Source organism: Micrasema longulum, unplaced genomic scaffold, assembly GCF_059751315.1.
Source record: "Micrasema longulum isolate JH-2025_06_02 unplaced genomic scaffold, ASM5975131v1 h1tg000453l, whole genome shotgun sequence".
Taxonomy (NCBI): Eukaryota; Metazoa; Arthropoda; class Insecta; order Trichoptera; family Brachycentridae; genus Micrasema; species Micrasema longulum.
The window spans coordinates 1,582,542-1,607,011 of record NW_028277652.1 but is presented as its reverse complement, the minus strand read 5'-3'; the positions used below and the strand labels follow the sequence as shown (position 1 = coordinate 1,607,011).

The 24,470-nt window shown below is 32.1% G+C and overlaps 1 protein-coding gene across 3 annotated transcripts in view; it reads right to left on the bottom strand.

Annotated features, from left to right (window-relative positions):
• Window positions 1-24,470, bottom strand: part of LOC148281489 (uncharacterized) — a 163,909-nt gene that overhangs the window by 103,185 nt on the left and 36,254 nt on the right. For all 3 annotated transcript variants that reach the window (XM_088226634.1, XM_088226636.1, XM_088226635.1), the window contains one exon: window positions 11,568-11,600. The gene's annotated coding sequence lies outside the window, so the exon portion shown is untranslated. The remainder of the gene's footprint in view (window positions 1-11,567; window positions 11,601-24,470) is intronic.

Here is a 24,470-nt window from a genome sequence, read left to right as displayed (position 1 = left end):
TGTCCAAATCCACACATTAATATTAACCCTTACGCTGCTACGCAGTTTTTCAAGAATCTAATCAGAAATCTTATTATTAATACATTTAAAAAAATATTTTATCGAATACGTTGTTTTCCAAACACACTACGGTTTTAAAAATTAATAGCAATTCCAAGAAAAATCTTCCATTTCATAATTATCTAATTCAAGCCCAGTAGAGTGAGCAAGATAGACAACTCGTGCCGCCCGCAACACATTCTCGTACAGCGGTTGTAAACCCTTTCTTAATCGAAAATAAAAACAAACAAAAATGATCTCGCACAGCAATCTCAGGGCGCATTGTTTTAATAGTTATTATTGAAACGACAGTATTATGATGGTTTTTTTGTTGATTGCGGGGCAAAGTGCCCTTATTATCAAACCTACCACTTCCATCAATGCATGCTTAACAAACTTTGAGTAAAATATACCTTGGATGATTCATATGAACAAGTGATGTCGTTCAAAGTAGTTCGTTTTTATTAAAATATTTTATATTATTTTTTATTATTTTTCAAGAAACTTTGCTGTACACAATTTAATGTTCAAATTTTAACCGCGCTTAAGAAAACATTTTTTGTAGTGAATTTTTCGTAGGGCTGAAATAGGTACGAAACTGAATAATAACCCGTCGAATAAGTAATTTTTATGTTTTGAAAATGTTTTATACCACTGACGGTTAAGTGCAACAAGCAGTTCCCGAATTCATTTACCCTTTTGGGGATTATGACGTCAGCATCAGTCTAGTTAGAACTTTATGATAGGGATTAACAACAACGATATATCGTTGTTTAGCAGTCTAAGGGTTAAATAGGGTTGGGTGAATATTGAATATTTTTTTGTTACATTTATTAAGTTGTTTCTCGAAATCAAGTGGAGATTAGTCGGCCCCATGGTGTACTGGTAAGTGCGTGTGCCTACCATTGAATAAATAGTATAAAAACGGAATAATTGCAATATTTTATAATAAAAATCTATCCAGCTTATGTTATTTTATCACACGGGTACACCCACATTAAATGGGTCAAACGGTGCGGACTTATTAAGAGAGATACGAGTATCCTACATTTATTTTTCTAATATTTACTAATTCATTACCTTTATAGATGTTGATAATAAATCTACAATTCTTGTTAATTTTAATAACAGACAAAAATAAAAAAAATATACAAATTTTCTGTAGGATAAGGCAGAGAAGTTAAAGCTTTTGGAAATTCTAGTTTTTTTTTAAATCACGTATCCTTGCACGCGAGCCGATTATTTCGACTTTTACTTTTCCATTTATTATATAAATAAAACACGAGTGATACTTTAATCCACAAATTTGGAATATCCAGTGACCGGTTTCATCGCTTTCGCGACATCTTCGAGACTGGTGAGATCACTCGTGTTTTATTTATATAATAAATTACAATGAACTTCCATCAAGAATTTTCACTTACAAACTTAAATGATTTACTTTTCCATTTTAACTATCAATCTGTTGAATTTGAAAACGTCATATTTATTTCCGGACTCCTCGTTTTCTGCGTTCATCAAAAAATACATTTAACATGTTTTTAGCCGATCTTTCTCTGCTCTATATGCCCAAATCATCACAATACCCTTTACTTTATATCCTCGATAATGCTTGTCTCAACCTTGCATTCCACAAATCTCTTCACTTATGCACATTTTGTGCATATTTACATAACATTTAAGTAATAAATAAAATTATTACCAGTTTGTTAAAGAATCAAGTTCTTTATTGTAGGAATGGGTTTTCATAAAACATGTTGTAAATTCATTAGTTTATGTAAATGTTCTCCACTGCTCGGCGAAGACGGTTATTCGTAAGCAAATAATAAAAATGTTCATAACTTCGTGTCACATATTTCAACAATTTTAGGAAGCTTTATTGCAGTTAAATACCAACTTGCATATAAATTCTTGTTTATCAAGTATATCGATAGATTACCTTGTACGATTAGAAGACGAAAATTTATGCGTCTCTTGTCCAGCAGCAAGCTTGGCTAACAAGACATTAAGAAGCAGACAGTATTAACTAGCCTTTATACTAGCGTGGTCATGACATAAATGACAAATACAACGTATATTTTATGTTTTAGTCATTAAATTTCGATAATCTTTTGTTTAAAATAAATATTGTCGTACCCAATTCACTCAGAATATATTTAATTTGCAGACTTAAAATCAATAATAGCGCGAGTAAGTAAGACAATTGTTAGAAATATTATTTTTTAGAGTTTTTTTAACAAAAAAGTTCAACTTGGAGTCATCAAAAAATCATTTTATTCTTCCAATAATTGATTACCAAGGTAGTATAATAACTAGTTAATTAGGCAAGGTGAAGTGCCTGCTCTATTAAGGAGTAAATTAGGTTTAAGCTGCATTGCAAATGCTTTTTAGTAATTTGCTAAAAAATAAAAGAATGCATAAACCCGCAAGCGTAAGCGCAAAATGTATTAGTCGTCTAGGTATAAACTACACAAATATAAATGACACTTAAAAAAATACAAAAACAATTGTGAAACAACAGAAAACAAATTCTAAAAATGATTGTACCGCTATTTTAAATCCATTGTGAATAATGTATGCAACCAGTTTTGTGATTAACACCCCTTATAACAGGCGATGAAATAAAGCCGTAAAACAAAACACAGGAAGCGGCGTGTTCAACCGCGTATCAAAAATAATTTTGAAAAAAAAACACGAAGGGCGGGTCCATACAAACCAGGTTACGCGGGGAGGGTCTTACAAGGACTAATTGGACCCTGGACGGGCCCAGGTGATTGTTTTTTTGGCTCTCCAAAGAACCTAATCGTTTTACTCGATATTTTTTATGATGCCGGCGAGACGTCAATTTTGAAACGTGAAAGGCGTTACCTACATAATATTCGGTGTTATTAATTGATTTCATTATTGATATCAAATTAATTCACTCTGTTGAGAAATCATTAAATGTCCGCCTCGTAGTGTAGTGGTTGGCGGATTTAACTGTTGTGTATGAGATTACGGATTAATTTTTCGACAGAAACTTGAAATATATTGAATACTGTTTTTCTTCACGATATTAACTGGTTATTCGTTTTCTGGACTGCGACCTGAAGAAGACTGATCATAAATGATCATATTGCATTCAAGAGACAAATTATAAGTATAAACTGCAATATGGGCATTGTAAAGAAGTTGAGCATTTTCTTAAATCATCAATTATTATCAAGAAGATAGAGGTGAGAGTTACATAAGATCCTGACATCACTGAGACCAGTGTGAATATAATGTAAAGGGTCCCCGTAAATAAATTCTCGCCTCCCTAACACTAGGTCTGCATTTCTTTCTCCAAGTCCAGTGCCTCGATTATTATGGGAAGATAAAGACGTCATACCTTCACCTTGACTGTATAGTTGAAGATAAATTCCCTCTGGCGATTATAAAGATAAACTACCAACCCCACCTTCAAGATTTGGGTAGGTACATCGATATGAAACAAGGGGAAGCGTGCGTCACGGTTCACATATCTACGCTCTTAAAGTATGTTACTCTCGTATGAGGTCATAGTTGAAGATAAAAGTCTCCCGAACGACTATAAAGGTACACTACCGATAGCCCCATCATCAAGTTTTGATGTAAGTACATCGGTTTATACCGACAGGTCTAGAACCCCTCGATACATTTATCTACGCATTGAAAGTGTCAAAATGTTGTTCCACCGAGTAATTTTTCCTTTAATTATGATTTATCAAAAATTTTAAAGCCTATTAAAAATATGAGAGAAAAATAAGTAAATTTTGAAGTCGAATTAAATTCTGACATAACTGTCACTTTAATAAAACGAACGCCTAGATGTGAAAATAATGTCGCTAGATTCTGTTCTATAAACAAATAAGAGTATCTAGGAGTCAAAAAGTTACCATTCTAAAAAAATCATTTAGTTATTTTATTTTTTCCATCTGTTTTACTATATTTCGGAGTGTTTGTATCGAGACGTTAAAGGAGCCGGCTTTGTAGTCGATCGGTAGATACATACAGACGATCGTTAAGCGTACCGTCTAGGTGATTTCCAAAATTCATACAAAATTCATGCAGTCGTGCTGTTCAGTTGGATATGATACAGTGTAAAAAAAAAAAAAAAAATATTTTTTTGTAGTATTTAAAAAAAATTACAGATAGGTAAGTATCAATTTTTAACAATTTTAAATTGATAAGGTTCTATGGAATAATGTCGAAAAAAAAATGTTTTTTTGTACTTTTTGTAGTAGTAGCATAGTTTAATTCATAATTTATAGTTTTTAATTTCCGCGAACACAGTTCATTGCATTGACCACGCCCCTAATACGTCACGATTCTGTTAAATTTTGAACTTTGTTTGCGATTGTTTAAATTTAAATAGAACGTCGCGTCGACACGAATCTTGACGCCACAATCGTCAAGGCCCAAACATGGCGAGTTTTCGTAAAAACATATTTTTAAACGATTTCATTTACAAAATTATTTCTCCACAATATCCATATTTCTTTGAAAATACAATAATTTTTTTAAATCCATTTCACATGTTTTTATCGGTTTTCGTAGAACGTGATATTTCCCTATTGTGACAAAGTTAGGCACGCGTAAGTCTTGACATTAAAAAGCGTAAGATGAGACAAATAGATGCCCTAAAAAAATTTAAAAGTATTTTTGCGATATATATTTTATTAAATGTTTCGATAAATTGATTGCAGAGACACGAGTGGATCCGACCTTTACAAATAAAAGAGCAGTGAAAGTGTCCACTCAGTTCAAAACATTATTTAGTCATAGAAAATATTGGCAATAACTGGTATTTCTATAAGGCAAAGCTAACTATTTTATTAGAGAAAGTTTATTCGATAATTCAAAGCACAAAAGTTCATATTAAATAAGCTGTTTTGCCTTAATGATTACGGTGTATCATAAGGGGAATATTTTACACTACGAAAATATCTCTGGTTATAAAAATAGTCAAATATATAAATAGTCAAATCCAAAATTTATTAAAACTATTATTTTGAATTTTATTTTTATTTTATTTTATTCAGAAAACATACAGTCATACATAAAAAGTATTAAAATCAACGATTTTGTAACATAAAAAGACCAATTAAGTTTTAATAAATTATGCAAAAGATTTAAACACTAAATGTGACAAAAAAATAAATAAATAAGAAATTCAAGTGAAAAAATAATAATTTTAAAAAAAATGCGATTTTCATGGAGGTTATCGTTGGTAATAAATAAAAATACCGAATGCACACCCCGAGTCATCCACGCATACACACATAAACGCACATATAAAACATACACAAACATATACATTACGTGAGGCACATATACATAGTACAAACCACATATACATAGCACAAACCACTCAAAATGTACATTTTAGCAACTATCCCAAATCATCAACTCCATAAGGAAATTTTCTGTACAAATGCAACGTGCAGTTAAAAATGTCTACATCAATACTAAGTCCATTATAATTTCTACAGGTACGTCTAATTTTATTTTATTATCATAAACGGCAAATCTGCCTTTTACAAACATTTTTAAAACTAAGAATTTACAATTTTGAATAAATTTAAAAGGTCTATAATGAATGGATTCGTGGTATAATTGTTTTTACAAGTTGGTATATAAAAAAGGGGATATTACATATTTTTTAAAGCCTTCCTAATGAGAAATATTTCCATACTATTTACTCTTAACCCTTAATTATGGGTTCGTAAGATTTTAAATGCCGTATCTTTGTTAGAGTCGTGATTAAAAGTGATTTGTGAATTAGGAGAACTTGCCGTTATGTAGTTGTTTTGAAACATTTTTTTTACTAAAATTAGTGCACATTGACGTTAGGTTCGAGTAGCATGTCCTATCAGCACGTTGGTTTTATATTATGTGCAACTACTGTGATGGTGTATAGTGGGATTTTCATGTTAGTGTAATTAGTGCCCTCGCAGAGAGACGGGCACGTCTTAAAACTAGTAGACTCAAAACATTGTGATTTTCCGTTCCAAACTGTTTGTTTTAACGCCTTGAAAAGGGAACAGTTGTGTTCCAAAACCTGTCGCCATATTCGTCATTTCCCTATCCGCACCCAGTGGTGCATATGGCACTGCATTGCCACTCCAAATGCAGTGTACATAGATTATTTTTGTTGCATGGAAGGTGAGGTGATCAGTCTTACGTTTTAGGCGCCAGTCCAGGGATAGTGAGATATTGCATTGAATTACGTTCGCTATATTGATAATTAATATTCAAAGCAGTTCATTAACTGGTTCGAGGGTGTTTACATGTATTTTTTAAGCAGTTATATTTTTGTGTATATTTTACAATGTCTTTGATAATAAATCGGGGATACATTGTAACGACTGCACTTAAAAAGCTTGGAAAACATAATGTTTGAATCACTAAATAAAAATAATAAAATGATGCTGAGGCGACAGGTTTATTACTTGAATGAAAACTGGTTTGAGAATCAAATATCCTTTCTTTGATACCTGTATAGAGACCTTTTTTCAAGAACATCTGTCCAAAATGACCAAATCCTTTGCATTACGATTTCAAGAAGACTCCTGAGCTTTTTCATCAAACAGTAACTTGTCATATTATGGATGTTATATAAAAATGTACACAAAAAAAAGGGTATCGAGTGAATTATAATTAATTTTAAACTATACAATTCGACGAGTTATTTAATCGTATACGATAATTAACGATTTCAATAAAAACAAAGTGCACCAATAACTCATCAATATTTTTATTTTATTCTATAAAATTACAATATACTTTTACCAAGAATTATAACTTGCGAATTTGAACGTTTTCTTATGTTTTTTTCAAACTATATTTTCTAATGTTTCTTTAGCCTTTATTGATTTTTGTATTAATTCATTATTTACCCAGTGTACAGTCGGATGAAGAAAACAGTTATGTGTGTGAAATAGAACCAGAATCCAGGATGAGTGTTGTCGACTCGATAGCTGTTTTCGGGTAAATATCCTTTATAAGAAAACCGAGTAGAGATAAGACCGCCTTCATAATGTTCCGATCCGCTAGCAAAATAAAAAAGTGCAGTTCCTTGATTGCCACTGCACAAACTATGACTTGCATGCACCAATGTCCCGATTGTGCGCATTGTAAACTCGAGACAAGATCTGATCTTTTTTGGTGTTAGTCATTCTAGATTTAAACAATCACTAAGATAGACCAGATCTTGTCTTGAGGTAGTGATTATTATTTTATATTTTAATCCTAGCTTTTAATTTTCTTTAGTAGTATTTTATTTCAATTGTACCTGTATGCATTATAAAGAAATTGAGTTTGCCATTGTTGAATCGACTGAAAAAGCCCGTAAATTAATAAAAAAAACATAATAAACAAATAATTGTACCAAATACGTAACTTAGTAAGTTTCATAATACAAAAAAAGCATTAAATTGTTGTTGATTTCTCAACATGAACTTTTAAATATGTGTTTTATTGACGTAGCCTCGATATAAATATATAGCTTTGTCAATGACGTAGAATTATGAACTGTGATTAATCAAAGAACGAACGAATGTAACCGTAGTTTTAATTAAATTACAGCAATATCATAGATTATGTAGCAAAAACCTGTTTTTATATATACATAATAACTAGCGACCGACCAAAGTTTCGGTTTCGGACAGTAAAACAAGTTTCGGCCGAGCCGAGGTTTCGGCTAAAAAATAGCCGAAACTTTTAAAATTTAAAGTTATTTTTTTAGCGTACATTGAAGAACTGTTACATATAAGTTATGTGTAACGGTACAACAAACCGAAAATCGCGTAAAATAAACAAATTTACTAAAAAAAAAAAAAATTGAACGTATTTTCACGAACTCACAATGTTTACCAATAAAAATGCTTATTTCGGGCATTCCGAAGTGACTGTATGTATGTTCAGCTCGCGTCCTCTGATAACAGAGGGAATTAGAGTTTAGTGGACTGTATGGAGATTGTTACTCACTTTATTTTAAAGTTTTTCCGATTGTTTCTTATATGGAGCACTTCACTATTGGTGCAGCACGGATACCGGTAATACTGAACTTCACTTTGTTCGAAATATGCTGACGCAGTATATGATAAAGATTTATCTGAGAGACAACTTTCCACATGTGACTTGCTCGCAGGACGGTAGAAGCACAAGTTTTGAAATAGGAAGGATTTGGGAAGGAACGGGATATTTACAGTCTTTTGTTAGTTGTCAGTATAGAAAGTAAATTTTCGGTACGTAACAGTGACTTAACTCATTTAAATATGTTTCGATTTCGGTTGAAACTCTTGTTTCAGTCGGTCACTAATAATTACTATTTGGATGAAAAACACTCTTTTCGAGGACGGGGTATTTTCTAAATGTGGATCCGCTTGCGAAACACCATTCTGATGAAATTGAAAACTTAAATTTGTCACCAGGGAAATGAACATAAGTGTATCCGCATTTATACTGGGAAAGGGTGTCAACTAAATCTGTATTCATTGTTTGCTCTGGCCCTAGATTTACATTCAACACGTGTGGCGAATGTAAAAGACAAAATGTTAACACCTGACCAACCGAATCTATTTAAATAGCATAACTTTGAATGAATTATTTTAATGTATTTTTCAACAATATTTTGAGTTTGTTAAATTTTTTTGAACAAGGATTAGATTAATCCGCCCTGGGAGTTATTCATATTAATAAACGAGATATTACATCACAGGTCAAAAACATATTATAGAAGGGTCATTGGCTGGTTTATGTGACCACTTTATATCTGTGCAACATTTACCATGCTTGGCAAGCCGATGGGAATCTTCCCCTTCAAGAAACGGTAACCTTTTTTTTTCCTTCAATCCGCCAGCGCTTAAAATCTTATTGGGTTATCCCTGATCACTGGACTACGCAGTTTTTATCAGGTCATTGTAAATTTAATGAGAAACTGCGGTCATTAGGTGTGTTAAAAAAATACTTGAAAAGAAAATTTAATAGCCATATAACATGAAACTCGTTCATATGTTTCATATACACTAGTATCTTCGAATATTGGAGAAAAAATCTCTCTACCTTTTCAATTTTTTTATGCACAGATTGATTTATTTTTTTGTATAACCGCTGTAACGCACATAAACTTTTTTTTTTTCGTTTGCTTTATTTGAAGTAATTATTTCTACACACAATGATTTTTGTGAGTTAAGAGGCACTGCGCGCCGTGTATATTAATAAACAAATAAATATATGTGTGCCCAGGCGGATGATAAATACGGTACGATTCGAAGAGAAAAAAAAACAAATTTTCTTCTGAATATTCTTCAGGTCGAGAAACAAGATCGCGAAACGGTATATCAATTGAGCGGGACATTAACCAACCCTATGCACCATTAGGTGTGTATAAGGGAATGATAATGACGATGATGATTTACTTAAGGTGTGTTCAGTTATTATTTTGACCTAGCTAGGAATTAAGCTCTGAAGAAAATGATCGCTAAAATGTAATAGCCAGTGGGAAGATAGAGAGCTAGGAATCGAAGCACACATTTTACTTATGTTATAATCTTAGAGTAATAACCCAATAGAGTCGTCTATACGGAGGAAAACCATTCTATGATTATTTACCACGAAGTTAGCTGCATATTACAGCGATACAACGGGTCGTAGGTAATTGGGTTGAGAATTGCAAGCGGAAACCAAAACCGTCCATTACACGTTTGTTGTTGGACCACAACCTGATTCTATTGTCTGTTGGCTTTCCAATAAAATCAAATAAAATAAGCTTTCACATAGATAAATAAAATTCACCGGCGGTATAGAAAGATTTTGATTTACATAGCAGGGATTATAATCTGTCATTGGCGTGATCCCTTTACAAACTGTGTAATATTCAGCATTCTGCTTATGTTTAAACATCAATTCTTCCGCGTGTTGATTTTTGTGAAGTAAGCAACTGAAACCTTTAACGATATAGGTGAGATTATACCGAATCATTTCAACCGCTAGACACATGAAAATTTTTATATTTTTTAATACCTAAGGTTTTATTTTTTTAAGGCACGCATTTTATTAAAATAAGGCAGATAAATAAAAATGGAAATTTACTTGTGTGTATTTTTATAAAAATATTATTTTAAAAATACGTAGTTAATTAACGAAGGTCCTCAGTTACTTTTCTAGACTATCGTATGCCATTAATTAGCTTGGGCCTGCGGTTAAAAGCATAATTCTGTTTGATAATGACTTGTAATTGATTTTTGATATTTCTAAAGGTCATGGACGCAAAAATGTTGAAGACGTTAATGTTATTATGTATTATGCTTGCGAATGAATAAAACAAAATTTAATAATAATGCTTGTTTTCTATTAAGAATCTGAAGAGTATTCCCAATGATAATTAATTACATTATTGTTAAACAAGAATGTTTAACGTTTGGTATTGCGCACACATTTAATACAGTTTTATTAAGAACGCAAAATGGATTAAAACTTTGTTTTACTTAATATTATTGGAATATTATTTTTGTAGATAGGTATTTAAATTGGTGATGAAACGGATAGTGGTTTGGCCGCATACCGGATATCCGGCAAGTACGTTCAGCCGGATAGTCGGATATCCGGCTCATGTCTAATGATACAATAAAAAACACCCAGTACTTGAATTTCTCTCATAGTGAAAAACAAAAAAAAATGTTCACAAAATAAAAAGCGGTTAAAATATTTTCACATTTTTAATGATCACTTATCGATCAATAAGTTAAATTTCAATATGATTTATAAGTTGATTCAATAAATGATTTTGTGTAGTTTTGCCTTTTGCGCTTTATTATTTTCACGCAAATATATTTATCATTGAAAAAAAAATTTTGAATTTAAATTTTTTATTTGCGGGTTAAATTCTTTTTCTAGGAGACACTCAACACTGACGAACATTTTTATATAAAAAAGTCACCTTTTCAGTTTACTTTCAAGTTAATTCCTTTATCTCAAAGACGGTCGAAATAAATAAATCAATTTAGTGGCGTTGATTTCATGAATTTTTCGCAGTTAAATAAATATTGGGTATTCGCCGGATATTAAGCTACTATCTGGTATACAGCCGGATACTAAAATTAGGTGGGATAGGCCGGATACCGGATAGTTACCGGATGTCTGTTTCATATATAAGTTAAATTGCCGGCCTAGTGAAGTAGGGTCGTTATCTTTTCAAATTTTAAATCCTTGTTTTGTTTCCAGGTTCAACGTAATTAAGCACCATATTATTAAATTATAATGATAAAGTAGGCACGTAGGTATACCTTTTCAAGCATCACATGAAAAAGGAAGAAAACAGCTTATACGCTTTTCATACGTTTCAGGAATATTTCATAACGTTAAAATTAAATAGATTCAACTTTCCTTATTTTCGACAATTAAATAGAAAAATAACTGTATTGTGGTGGAAAATAATTGTATCCATTTATATATATATATTATTTATTAGTTTATTTCAAAACCAAAGTTTTAACATAAAAAATCCACTGTGAAAAAAAACATACCCTTTAGAAGACTCCAAGGAATATCCGTGTTATCTGAAAAATAAACAAAAATCGATTAGATTTTATTAAATCATTCGGAGTCTACTTAAAACCATGTTTAATATTAACGAATACAAAAATATTTTTGGACATAGAATAAACCAGCCCAAAAAATATATTTAAAAAGTACATGGGTTTTGAAAAGAAGAGGGAATGGGTATATGTTTTTGAGAAATTAAAAAATAAAAGCAAGACCGGTAAAACTCCAACTATCCGGATCAATGGGGGCCAGACGTTATTACATAAAACTTACTTAAACATGTCTAGCCAAGTAAATTGCTTTGAGGAAGAAACGCGCCGGCCGCCAGCGCGCTTTTTTATTTGTTATTATAACTTTTTTTTAAAATTTCTTGATAACAGTCCAGATATTTGGCAATACGGATGACTGGAGTTCTAGTGTAGGTCAAATTTTTGAAGATATTGAAAATCAAATCAAGTTGGCAGTTTTTTAAATGTCAAATAAAGAAAAACTTAAACTACCCGAATTTTCGCATTATTTTTAAGATTGCAAAAAGTATTTAAAAAAGTGTTTCATAAAATCAATCAAGTTCGAAATGTAGTAAAACATTTGCTTACAAACTAGGAATCACAAGAGACAACTATAATTGGTTTGAGACCCCTGAAACATTATTTACAAACAATCAAACTTACCGTCTACATTGATTCAACATACACATTTATTTATACATAGGAAATAGGTACTACTGACATTACAAAACTTAATAATGAACCAAAAACTAATCTGTTTATAAATATGTAAAATTCAATTTATTCATACTAACGTGCATAACATACATAATGTGTACATCATAAAATGTACGTAAGATTTATGAAATTAATACGGACATATTTTAAATATCATTGCTTTTAAAATTACTTTATACAATTTGTACAAATTAGCTTAGGCCATTAATAAATTATAAATAAACTGACATAAAACCCCCTTTCAATCTATCGAGTCTTTCAAAACGTCAATTTAATGCAAAATTAATTTGGATCTGTAAAATACTCGATGGTTTGTATGATATGTCCAAACTATTCTTGAACAAATACCTTTTAATATTCCTTCACGTTGACTCAGAAATAATGAAATTCTGTTACTCGGTCATTATATAACTAACTATGGTTTCCAGAGACCAGGGGTAGTATTCCAAACGTTCTCTCTGCCATAGAAAAATCTTTTTTACATACAAAATACGCGAGATAAAACGTTTTCTACGAAGCCCACTCAGCCCAGAATGATCAGATTAGTTTACAAAAATCAGGATCTAAATTATTTTGATTTTAAATTAATCAACTTTACTAAAAAAAATATTAATTTGTAGCAACAAAAAAGGAAAACATTTTGAGAAGGAAAAATAGAAGTCGAGGCATTTACAGGGCTTATGACTTGTCATTGGCTGGTTTAAGTGGCCACTTTACACACTGTGTAATATTCACCATTCTGTCTATGTTTAAACATCCACATTTCCTCAACTTTTCCATGTGTTGACTTTTGTGAATTAAAAGTGCTGAAACCTTCATCACGTGGGCGTGGGTGAGATTCATCCATCGAACCAATACCTACTAGGTAATGCCTGAAAACATTTACTAATTTTATACTTATAATTTATATGTAAATGTCTCCCTAGGGAGGAAACCGAGCCTGCATACAAACATTTGGAACATATTCTACGTATTGTTAAAAAAATATTAGATACTCAATAAAAATACTTATAAATTTCTTGTATCAATAATCAACCAGGATCCCATAATGTTTTGTTCAGTATACTAAATTTGTCTTAGCTTTTTCTTTTTATTGTTGTGTTTTTTATAATTATTTTCATTACAGCATATGTTTAAATGGGTTTTGTCCGTAAATCAATTAAAATAAAAAATAAATCAAATAAAACAACATACGTGTTATGAGTATTTTTATACATAAATAATCGCATTAGTACGTAATTATCGAGAAGAGTATTGTTAATGAAATGTTTATTCTAGCAATCGCAATGAACGTGATGTGATAAATAAGAGAAATTTTATGATTAGTTTGTTTGATTTCTCCTAATAAATGTGTGAAGTAAGGTAGAGGAAGAACACAGTAATCTACAGTCAGTGACAAGTCATAGCAGTGGGAAGATAAATTTTCACTTTCTAGTAATAAGGAAGCTCGTTGGAATTAATTGTAAGCAATAATCGTCTGCACTATGCAAATCAGTTTCAGAATATGTTTTCACATGTTCAAGTTACTAATGATAACGGCTATGAAAAAAGATACTTGTACCTATAATAAAAGTGGCCAAACAATCAAGTATTGTCAGAAAAATAATCTTTGAAACAATTGAAGTTTTTCCGGAAACATAATTAATTCATATTTCTCTGCGTCCAGGCAAATAAAGAACACAAGTCTGTGATGAAATAGGACCAGAACCAGAACGAGTGTTTTTGCTGTGATGGCTGCTCTCAGGTTAAAACTGGGGCTTCCAGTCTCGAGACTGAGACGAGACTCGAAGACCAAGTCTCGAAATAGACTTCGAAACTGTTTATACTATAGGATGGGTTGATAAACAGGAGGTTGCGTGTTCAGATCACGTCCGGGTCACCATTTATGTGATGGGTGTGCGTGAGCTGATTTGAAGTTAAAATGAGAAAGATATCCACGGATTACATTGCAGTTGTTTATTAAGTAAAGTTAGAAACTGGTTACATCCTATATTTCGTACAGAAGGAATTTGCAATAGTAAGCTCTGAAGAAGAGCTTGCGGTCATGTGGTCGGTGCGGAAAGGGGAATGACGATGATGATTATTTTTTAAACAAAATACAATATTTTCAAAATCAGATTTTAGACTAGTAATTGTTATTATTTTTAATGGGGAAGTTCAGTGGTTTAACAAAAAAATTTTTACTATTAAACTAAGTCAATTAAAAAAATAAATTATATCGTATTATCAGCGTTTCGTTTTGTAAAGTTTTGTATTTCTGAAATAACTCCGCGTGTAACGTCAGAGGTTCATGTCCGCTTATTCTCATTCAGTTCTTCCCATTGGTCCAGAAGCAACAAGCAGACCGGAAATCTTCCATAGCTCTCAGATCATAGGTTGATTCACATGAACCAGTGACGTCATTCAAAGTAGTGCGTTTTTATCAAAATGTTTTTTTATTATTTTATCCGTACATTTTCAAGAAACTTTGCGATACAATTTAATGCTCTAACTTTTACCCCGCGCAAGAAAACATTTTTTGTATCTAATTTCCCGTAGGGCTGAAGTTCCTCATTTTTTTATTCAATTGACTTCCAATAATCCAAGCAATAGGTACTAATGAACAATGCGAAAATGCAATTTTACCATAATTTATTGGATTGAATTGACTGAATTCATTAAAACAGTGTGTTTTTCAATGAAAAATATAATAAAATACAGTTCGGAGCAGAAAAAATAATGAAATACTTACTGATTTTCAATTCAAAACCGCATGAATCACACTCTAGTATTTGATATTTTCTACAATAAATCATCGATTATGAAAGATAACCACCCCTTTTTTCATCATGACTGGCTATATTCGCATAAAGGAGAATGGCCATTTTGGGCACCTGGCACATTAATATAAAACAAGGTTTCTTATCGTCACGCCTATTGCCAAATTTCATCACTATTGATCGGAGCTTTTTGTACAACAGAATTCAAATCGAACCATTTAGAGGACACACGATTAAATTATTACACCGATAAAAAATCTGACCGTTCAACGTCTAAGTTGCGTACTAACACCTATTTTTTCAGACGAAATTTGCCAAACTATTTTTGATACGTTAATCTTAAGCACACATATATTTTGATTAGTTTGAATGAGATAGGAATAAATTAAATTACGCTAGAGGGAGGTAATTTACTGAATATAGACCGAAACGTAGGAAGTAACATATCTTTATAGCTCAAAGCATAATTAAATTAGTCTTTAGTGTGAGATATTTAGCGAATTTACGAACGATAAAATGTTTAGGTAACCTTTTAATTTATTAATTCAGTAATACATTTATTCAGACAGTCTCATAAAATCTTAATACTTGGACTATATATAATATAATAAGTTAATCGTTCTTAGATAATAATGGCTCAATATTTTTATGAGGTCGATGAAAGAGACTCTTGCAGGTGGGTAGCATTTTCCATTGGAAAAAGTGGGGTTCTCAGATGGTTAGAACGCTTTAAAATATAAATTATATTTTACACATTTTATACAAATCAAGTACACATGATTACTTCTTCTTCCAAGTCGGTCCCTCAATGCTGAGGATCGTGATCACCATGAACACTTCTGATTAGTCTGTTCCACTCCAGTCTGTCCTCAGCCCGACGAACTGACTCATCAAATTTTAGCCCCGTAGCCACCTTTATTTGGTCAGTCCATCTATATCGGATTCTACCTCGGCTTCTCCTACCTTCAACTCGGCCACACATTATTGCCTTTGCTAGATTGTCTGGCTCACGTCTAGCAATATGTCCAAAGAAAGACAGTATCCTTCTCAAACACACCACTGATAGACGAGTTGTAATATGGAGCTCTTCCAGTATCGATGCATTTGTCCTTCTGGCTGTCCAAGGCACACGCAGCAGCCTTCTCCAACACCACATCTCGAATGCATCGATCCTTTTCCTCTCGTAGGCATGCATTGTCCACGTTTCAGCCCCATATAGGAAATCTGAGAATACCAGGGCTTCCATCAGCCGCTTTTTTGTGTTTATTGATATTCCTCGATCTCGCCAAATCTTATCTAAACGGTTCATTGGGATTACTAAGGAGTCCGATTTCCGTATTTATTTTGGTATAAGCATATGAGAGCGGGCCTCGTACTGTAATGGTCAGCGCGTTTGCCTACCATGCAAGAAGTCTCGGGTTCGATTCCCGACATAGTTGATTTGAAATATTTATTTAAAGGGGAGTTCTCACACTAGAATATTTTATAGTCCTTGGACTGGTTGGTACCTGAAGTGTGAGGCTGATTATCTTACCTTCATGTAACAAAAATTATTAAGATACGCTGCAATTGGTGAACTAATGCAGTGTCCTATGCACCGTTAGTTGCGGATAGGGAATCAGGTCATAAGCCCTGTAAATTGCTAGACTTCCACGTTTCCTTCTCAAAAATGTTTTCCTTGTCTGTTGCAACAAATCAATATATTTTTAGTTTATTAGTATTTAAATTAGAATCAAAATAATTCAGATCCAGATTTTTGTGAACAAATCTACAAACAAATTTATATCTCAATTGCAATTATTTAAATTTGCATGCATGTAAATGTGTAAAAATTATTTTTACTATAAAAAAGCACTTACATTCTGCTTTTGCTGTCAATAACGGTAATTTGAATTATTAAATGATTTAAACACATTTTAATATGATGTAATTTCATAGCTAGAAGATGCTTCTCCAATTACGTCTCCATTCTGTAGGACTCATATTGACCATATCAAGCATGTCCAAAACCGTTTTTTCAGAAAAGTGGCATGGTTGCTCGGATTGCAAAGGGGTCATTATTCCTATTTTGAAATACAGCAATCTCTCAATCTGTCTTCATTGGAGAAACGTAGAACTGAGATAAACCTTACATGATTTTAAAAAAATACTTAATGTCCCATCTCTGTTGCAATCAATTTATTTTCATGTTCCCAACCGTGTCACTAGAAGTCAAAATCAGCTATTTATCAAATCTTCTAAGAGCAACTTTTGTTTTTATACCGCAATGCCCAGGATGTGTAGATTAGTCAATTCGTCACACAACTTGGAATTCTTTCGGATAAATCTTCCGGCTTTTCGTAGATATCTTTGCCATTTATACATTATAGGATGAAGATGTATTGGCATGGGTTAGCTCGAAGTCGTATAATACGTTGATCGTGTTTTTTAATAAAATATATTGGATACCCATAGAATTAAGAATAGTTCAGAAACCGCATACGCACATCAAATAGAAGGCGACTCAACTACTCATAAATTAGTAGGTTTACGTTTTGACCCATTAGTTTCTTTGTAGACGTCGCTCAGTACGCAACTCCTGATTCGAATTTCACCATGCCGTCTTGTGTCCTTTTAAAGTGTAGAAATACTGCTAGCATCTTAAAGAAACAGGATGCATTCACATTTCATGTGTAATTATCAAATAAATGTGTTTGTCACAATTGCATTACTTCAAAATTGAATTATTTTTCAATCTGTCAGATTGTCGATGAATCAAAATGGAAATTTCGTAAGTGTTGCCATGGTAGTAAATTTTTTAACCTACTTTGCTCATATAATAAGAGAAATAATAAAAATTGAAATCGGATTTAAACAACGCCGTAGTGGAAATTTGGCCGACCTTATCTTCAAAAAATAAAATATTATTTAACATGATATAAAAATATCCGTTTTATGTAAAATAAAATATATTTTATATTTTAAGTTCAAAGTTCATTCATGCAATTACTCTTATTAAATGACCCTTTACTTATCTACTCTGTTGTGTCAATCAATGTTTCCGAGTGCACAATAAAATTTTAGAAAAATTAACAAATCGTCTTTTTTTACCTTACATTTGTGTTATGGTTATATTCTTCGCGATCGGTCAATATTACTCGGTGACTTCAAGTATGCGCGCGGCGAAATTGTGTCTAAGTGGAGAAATTATTGGACACAGTCCGATGTATTCAAATATGATTCTACGCTCCTTCTGGACAATTCCCAAAAAAAAAATCTTCACATCTTTAACCAAATGGAATCTAAACGTTAGAATTATTAATATGGATAATTATTATTGGATAATCTTAGCGTAAGCACATTAGGCGTATCCCTGGCACATCAAAGTCTTAAAAAAAGAAATTATTACCAACGTTAATGCTTAACACTCCGCGCACATAATATGTTCACGAATAGTTTAGATTTATAATAAAACAAATAAATTATGTGATCAAAGATAAGAATTGGAAAACGGCTTTAAGGTGTATCGTGTATGTAATTAAGACCTATTTTGAGTGTGTAGGGGATTGATCGCGTAATATTTACGACGTGGGACCACTATCAACCGACAAGTAACAACTAGCCCCGGGCAAAGGGCCGCCAAACGAGATGAGCGGCGAGCCCGCCCTGTAATAATGGGCGGCGGCGGCGTCCCGCGCATGCGTGGCCGACATGACAGCGCCAGTGTAATGGCGGCAATTTGAGAATTTCAAAAAAGAACGCTAATGATATAACTAGCATTTTTTTATGAAATAAAAATTAAAACTTTCGACAAACCCTTCAAGTTTTGCAAGTTTTAATCAATAAATCTTAGGTCAAATATATTTCCGTATCGGCCAAAAAAGCAAATGATGATAATTGAGTAAAATACTTAACTTCAATATCAATACATAGATGGCGCTCCAACTCGCTTGTGGATGGTTTCTCAATTCGTAACATATATACAAAAATCAAAAATGTTACCTGTGTGGATATTCGCTAATAAGCGGAATGGGGAATTTTGTAGTACCTACTTAAAGTGGCCACTTAACCCAGCCAATGACAGGTCATAAGCCCTGTAAATGCTCGAATATCCATAATCCTGAATTTGAAAAAATTCTACCTCATCTCTGTAGGGATATAATTAAAAATAATAATTATTCATAGACGGCTCTTTTTTTTCTTTTTTCAAATTAAAAAATGCCATTTTAACGTTAATTTTCTATGTAAATTTCACAAAACTTGGGGTGCGGAAACTTTACACTATATTGATTGTAACAAATACCATAAAACCAAAAATAACTTATCTTATTTTTTGTTTTGTACACCATTTTGTATAAAGGGCCTAAATTTTATTGTTATGGTATTTGTTACAAACCAGGTTTTGTAAAATTTTCATAGAAAATAAACGTAAAATTGTCATATTTCAATAAAAAATTATAAAAGCGCCATCTATGAATAATTAGTTTCATATTTTCGCTTAGAATCACCCTAACGCCGCCACACAAAAGTTATTTTACCGTTTTAGTCCACCTTTTCCAAATAAGCACGCATGTTAGTATGAGAAAAAACTTTACGTTGAAATATTATGAGCCCAATAAATCTAGTTTGGGCTGCGATACCATGATTATAAATTATGGACCAATATTTCTGTCACAGAATTTTTATCTGAATTTATTGCTCAATATAAAATATGACGTTATTGTGTCGACACTCGATCCGGGCATTCCTGGAGAAAAAAAAGATAAGTATTTGTTTATTGTCAAATCGTTACCCATACCACGGAATTCAACTGGTACTCGTACTTTGTATTGCTTTGATTTTTACATGACAGTTTAAGAAACTATTATTTGATTTTTATTATTGAAATACTATATTTTATGTTTATTTTATTATTATCAATATAACTGCCACTGTAAAAACCTATGAAAGATAAATCGTAAGTCAGAACTTGAAAATAGTTAATAAAATAAATAAAACAACTTTTAACCCTTATATTTTATTTTTACTACCAACCGGTTTCTAAGTTTTACAAGTTTATTTATCAAGGTATACTTAACTAATGAATTCTATCCTATTTTATTCTATCAATATTGTGCTGCATATGAAACTAATAAATCAAGTCTCTTTGTCTTTTAAAGATGGGAAGCGTAATTTGATATGGATATGCTTAAAACTAGGCAGAAGTGGACTTGGTCCCTTAGTTTCCTTTCCTTTTCCTTTCCTTTCCTTTTTAATATACTTCATTTATTAGTTCCATATGCAGTACAATATTGATAGAATAAAATAGGGATACCTTAATAAAGAAGCTTGTATAGCTTTGAAACCGGTCGGTAGAAAAAAATATAAAATGAGTGGTAAAAACAAAGTTGTTTTATTTATTTTATCATAACGAATAACAACAAAGTTAGTGCTTCAAACATAAAATTTATAAAATAATTAATTTTATAAGAGGGAAAAATGAAAACATGTAATTTAATTTATAATATAAAAGCAAGGCAAAGTTTCGAGACACCCAGTGGTTAATAAATCTACCTATGAAATATCTTGAACCACATTCCAAAGACTTTGAAACGTTATTATCCGCATATTTTCATTACTATTTGTGTTAAAAAATATACTTTCAATTAGGTTACTGATTAATATTTGAATAGGTACAGTTATAGTTTAAAATGGAAGTAGATATATATGGGCACTAAAATTTTAAGTATGAAACATAATGCTAATGCCAGAGAAATTTTGAAATGCCGTATTTTTTAAAAATAAATATATAATACATTTTAACGTACGTAATGTGAACAACGTATTTAAAGTTTTTACCAAATCAGGAATTGAATCCGGAAAGCAGGCTCAGGTATTGTATGTGGCGCAACGTAATTTTATTTTAGGTCAACCAACAGGCTTATGAAATTCTTAGTGTATTGACATTAATGATACATACTCAATATATTTCTTTAACGTAACCTCAACAATCTTAACCTAAAAAATCTTTACGGTCTTAAAATCTAAGAAACTATTTAAATGTACAGTAGGCGTGGTCATGGCGAGATCTAGGCAGACATGGCAAGTGTGTCATCTTTAAGTCAGGAGTGATAACATCGCTTGCTTTTTGAGTACTTACTTTAATATATACTTCTCTGTAGGAACAGATTCAAAAACTGAAGCAATATAAGAAGTCAGTTACGTGATCGCCTTCTGGGGAATTGGTAACAAGACAGACATAACAAGAATACAAAGACAACAAAATAAAATTCTTAAACTAACATACAACCTACCCTACCTGACCTCTACGACTGAACTGTACGAAAAAACACACCAGTTTGACATAAACTACTTGACTAAAATTGAGACCTTAAAAATTTTGCACAAAATAACACTGGGAAACATACAAGACGACGACATAATATTAGTCAAAAATGCTGACATACACAAATATAACACGAGATAACAACAACACTATCATATTGAAAAAGCAAAGACAAACAGGACAGTCAAAAATACTACATAATGGACTTAAACACTACAACGACTTACCTTACTACTTGAAAACTTTTACTGGAGACAAATTTAAAATCAATCTGAAAAAGCACATGATGACTGAACTAACTAGACTAGACGAGACATAAAATGACTAGACAATATTAAATTTCTAATGTAACCCTAACGGGTTTTTTAAAATTGTAAATAAATAAAAATAAAAAAAAGACCATGACAGGTCAAAACCCTGTATATGTCCAGTATTCCGTATTCTTTTTATGAAAAATAAATAGTTTTGTTCTAATGAATACGCAAGTATTTTAGGGTAATTTCCAACCGTAAATGTAAATCATACCCTCCTGATTTGTGAGTATAGAATCATTTTCCTTTTCCTTTTCGGGTGGGATATCTCTAAAACGACTTGTATGAGAAAAGAGGCCTTATTAAAATATACAAAGACAATACATGCATTAGACATAATTATAATTATGTATAGCGCTACAAATGGTAAGAATGAAAAAACAAAAACATTTTTGTATTTTTTAGCTTGTAACTTTGATGATTTATTTTTGGCATTTTTATTTATGTTTTAAAATGTAATGTATTTATTTAGATAGCTGTACTAAATATACATTTAAACGACTAGTTATACCTTAACTAATAAACAACATTTCCATTTTTTTTAAAAACAAAACATAGTTATTAAGTCCAGGCACTTTCTGATTACGCTCCACTTATGAGGATGTGTGTTTTTAACAAAAACTATCGCCATCCCACGAAACGATGCGATGGACCCAGCATCCCTAATCAGCATCCCGACAGGCTTATGAAAGCCCATACCGATTGGCATTATTGACTATATACGTGTATTATATAATAACACTTAATCTAAACAATCTTAAAGTTTATTTAAATTGACAAAGGTATAATTATGGCATAATCGCGAGTCAGGAGTGACAACACCGCTTGCTTCTTGAATGCTCGCCTTTGTTTAATGAGATTTTGTTCATTGTTCTTAGGATCCTTGGCAGAGGTGAAAATAATCCGATATTGGTTTTATAATTTCCCATAGTAAAGACAGCATTGGTACGCAATTTACGGTGAGGTACATTAAGGTTAATCTTAGCAAGAATATCATGGGCATCCATACAGTTAGATATTAATTTGTGCAAGAATGTCAAACCAGCGAAAATCCTTCTGAATTCCAAACTGAAGATATGAAAGTACTCAAGATGATCATAATAGTTAATTATGAAAGTATTTGATCCGGTTCTAAATATTAACGATTTTAAAAATTCACGTTGCAGCGATTCAATCCGCGTCATATGAATATTATATGCAAGCATATATTAGGAGATCATTTTATAGAATGAAACTCGAGCAGGCTACGAACAAATGATTTATACAATGTTATAGCAATTTTTGGGCTTTTGAATGGCTTAGATATTAGCAAAATATATCCACAGATTTTGGACGCTTTCTTGGAAATATGATCAATGTGATTGAATTTAAGTTTGTTATCAAAAAGTATTCCAAGATCTCGAATCGTCTCGACGTTCATTAACATTGTGTTGTAGATTGAATAATTGAAAACGATTTTATTTATTTTGTTATAAATTGCCTGGATTCTTGTTTTTGGAAGTCTGAAACATTCACATTTTCTCTTAGGTGATGCTTTAGACGTATAATAGGTAAATTTCAGTTTTAAAAATAAGACACGATGGTAAATAATCTTCATTATTATTTTTGTAGTTGTCACTCAATCCGGCTCTGATTAAAAATTATAAAGGTGTATGTAGTTCTGATGGGCAATCATTGCCTACGGGCCAGGGCGGTATTCGAATAAAACATTCGCCCACAGTAATTTACCCACATTCCCGGAATACCGACCGAGGCCCGCGGGGGTGTTTGTTTTTATTACGCCTCCGTAGCTTAAACACGCACAATTATAAAGAAAAATAAGAATTCTCCATTACAAATTACACCCCCCCACCCTTAATTTGTAATCTCGTTTTAACCGACGCGACGTAAATAGATTTCGAGATTGGGCGGTATTTTTTTGCAAATGCCACTCGTAGTGAAATAAAACCTCAGAGAAAGACTAAAAATGTCATTTTCGAGGCAGCAACCGCCTTCACGTGGGATTAAAATTATTATATTTTTTTTAACTTCAATGTTAAAGTAAAATTATTTAGCAATGATTTGAGTATGTCCAATGTTTGTAGACACGCTGGATTTCCTCCATAGGGTGTTATATAGATCTGAATTTGTTGCAAGTCTAGGCATTTACAGGGCGTATGACCTGTCATCGACTGGTTTAATTTGCCACATTACACATTGTATAACATTCACCAAAGTCACTTCAAAACACTAAAGTTGGGTATTTTTATTTTTAAACCTCATTTGGAAATGTGAATGTCTATACCTAGGCAAAATGGTGAATGTTACACATTGTGTAAAGTGGCCACTTAAACCAGCCAATGACAGGTCATAAGCCATGTAAATGTCTAAACTTCAATACTTCGTTCTGTAAAAGTTATATATCTCTGTTGTATTTTTTTCCGAAAATATATTTTCTTTTCATTCTTAAGAACACAATAATAACAAACTAATTGCAGCAAATATGTGTTATTTTCATTTCTATTGTAATACACTTAAAAAAACACACGGTTTGTAAATTAAAATAAAACAAATATCAACAATGTTTGAGTATGTCCAAATGCTTGCAGACTGGCTGGATTTCTTCCCTAGGGAGCTATTCATATTTTAATCAATTTCAACAGAGAGGGAAAACATTTTCGAGAAGGGAATATGGAAGTCTAGGCATTTACAGGGCCTATGTCATTGGCTGGTTTAAGTGGCCACTTTACACACTGTGTAACATTCACCATTCTGCCCATGTTTGAACATCCATATTTCCTCAACC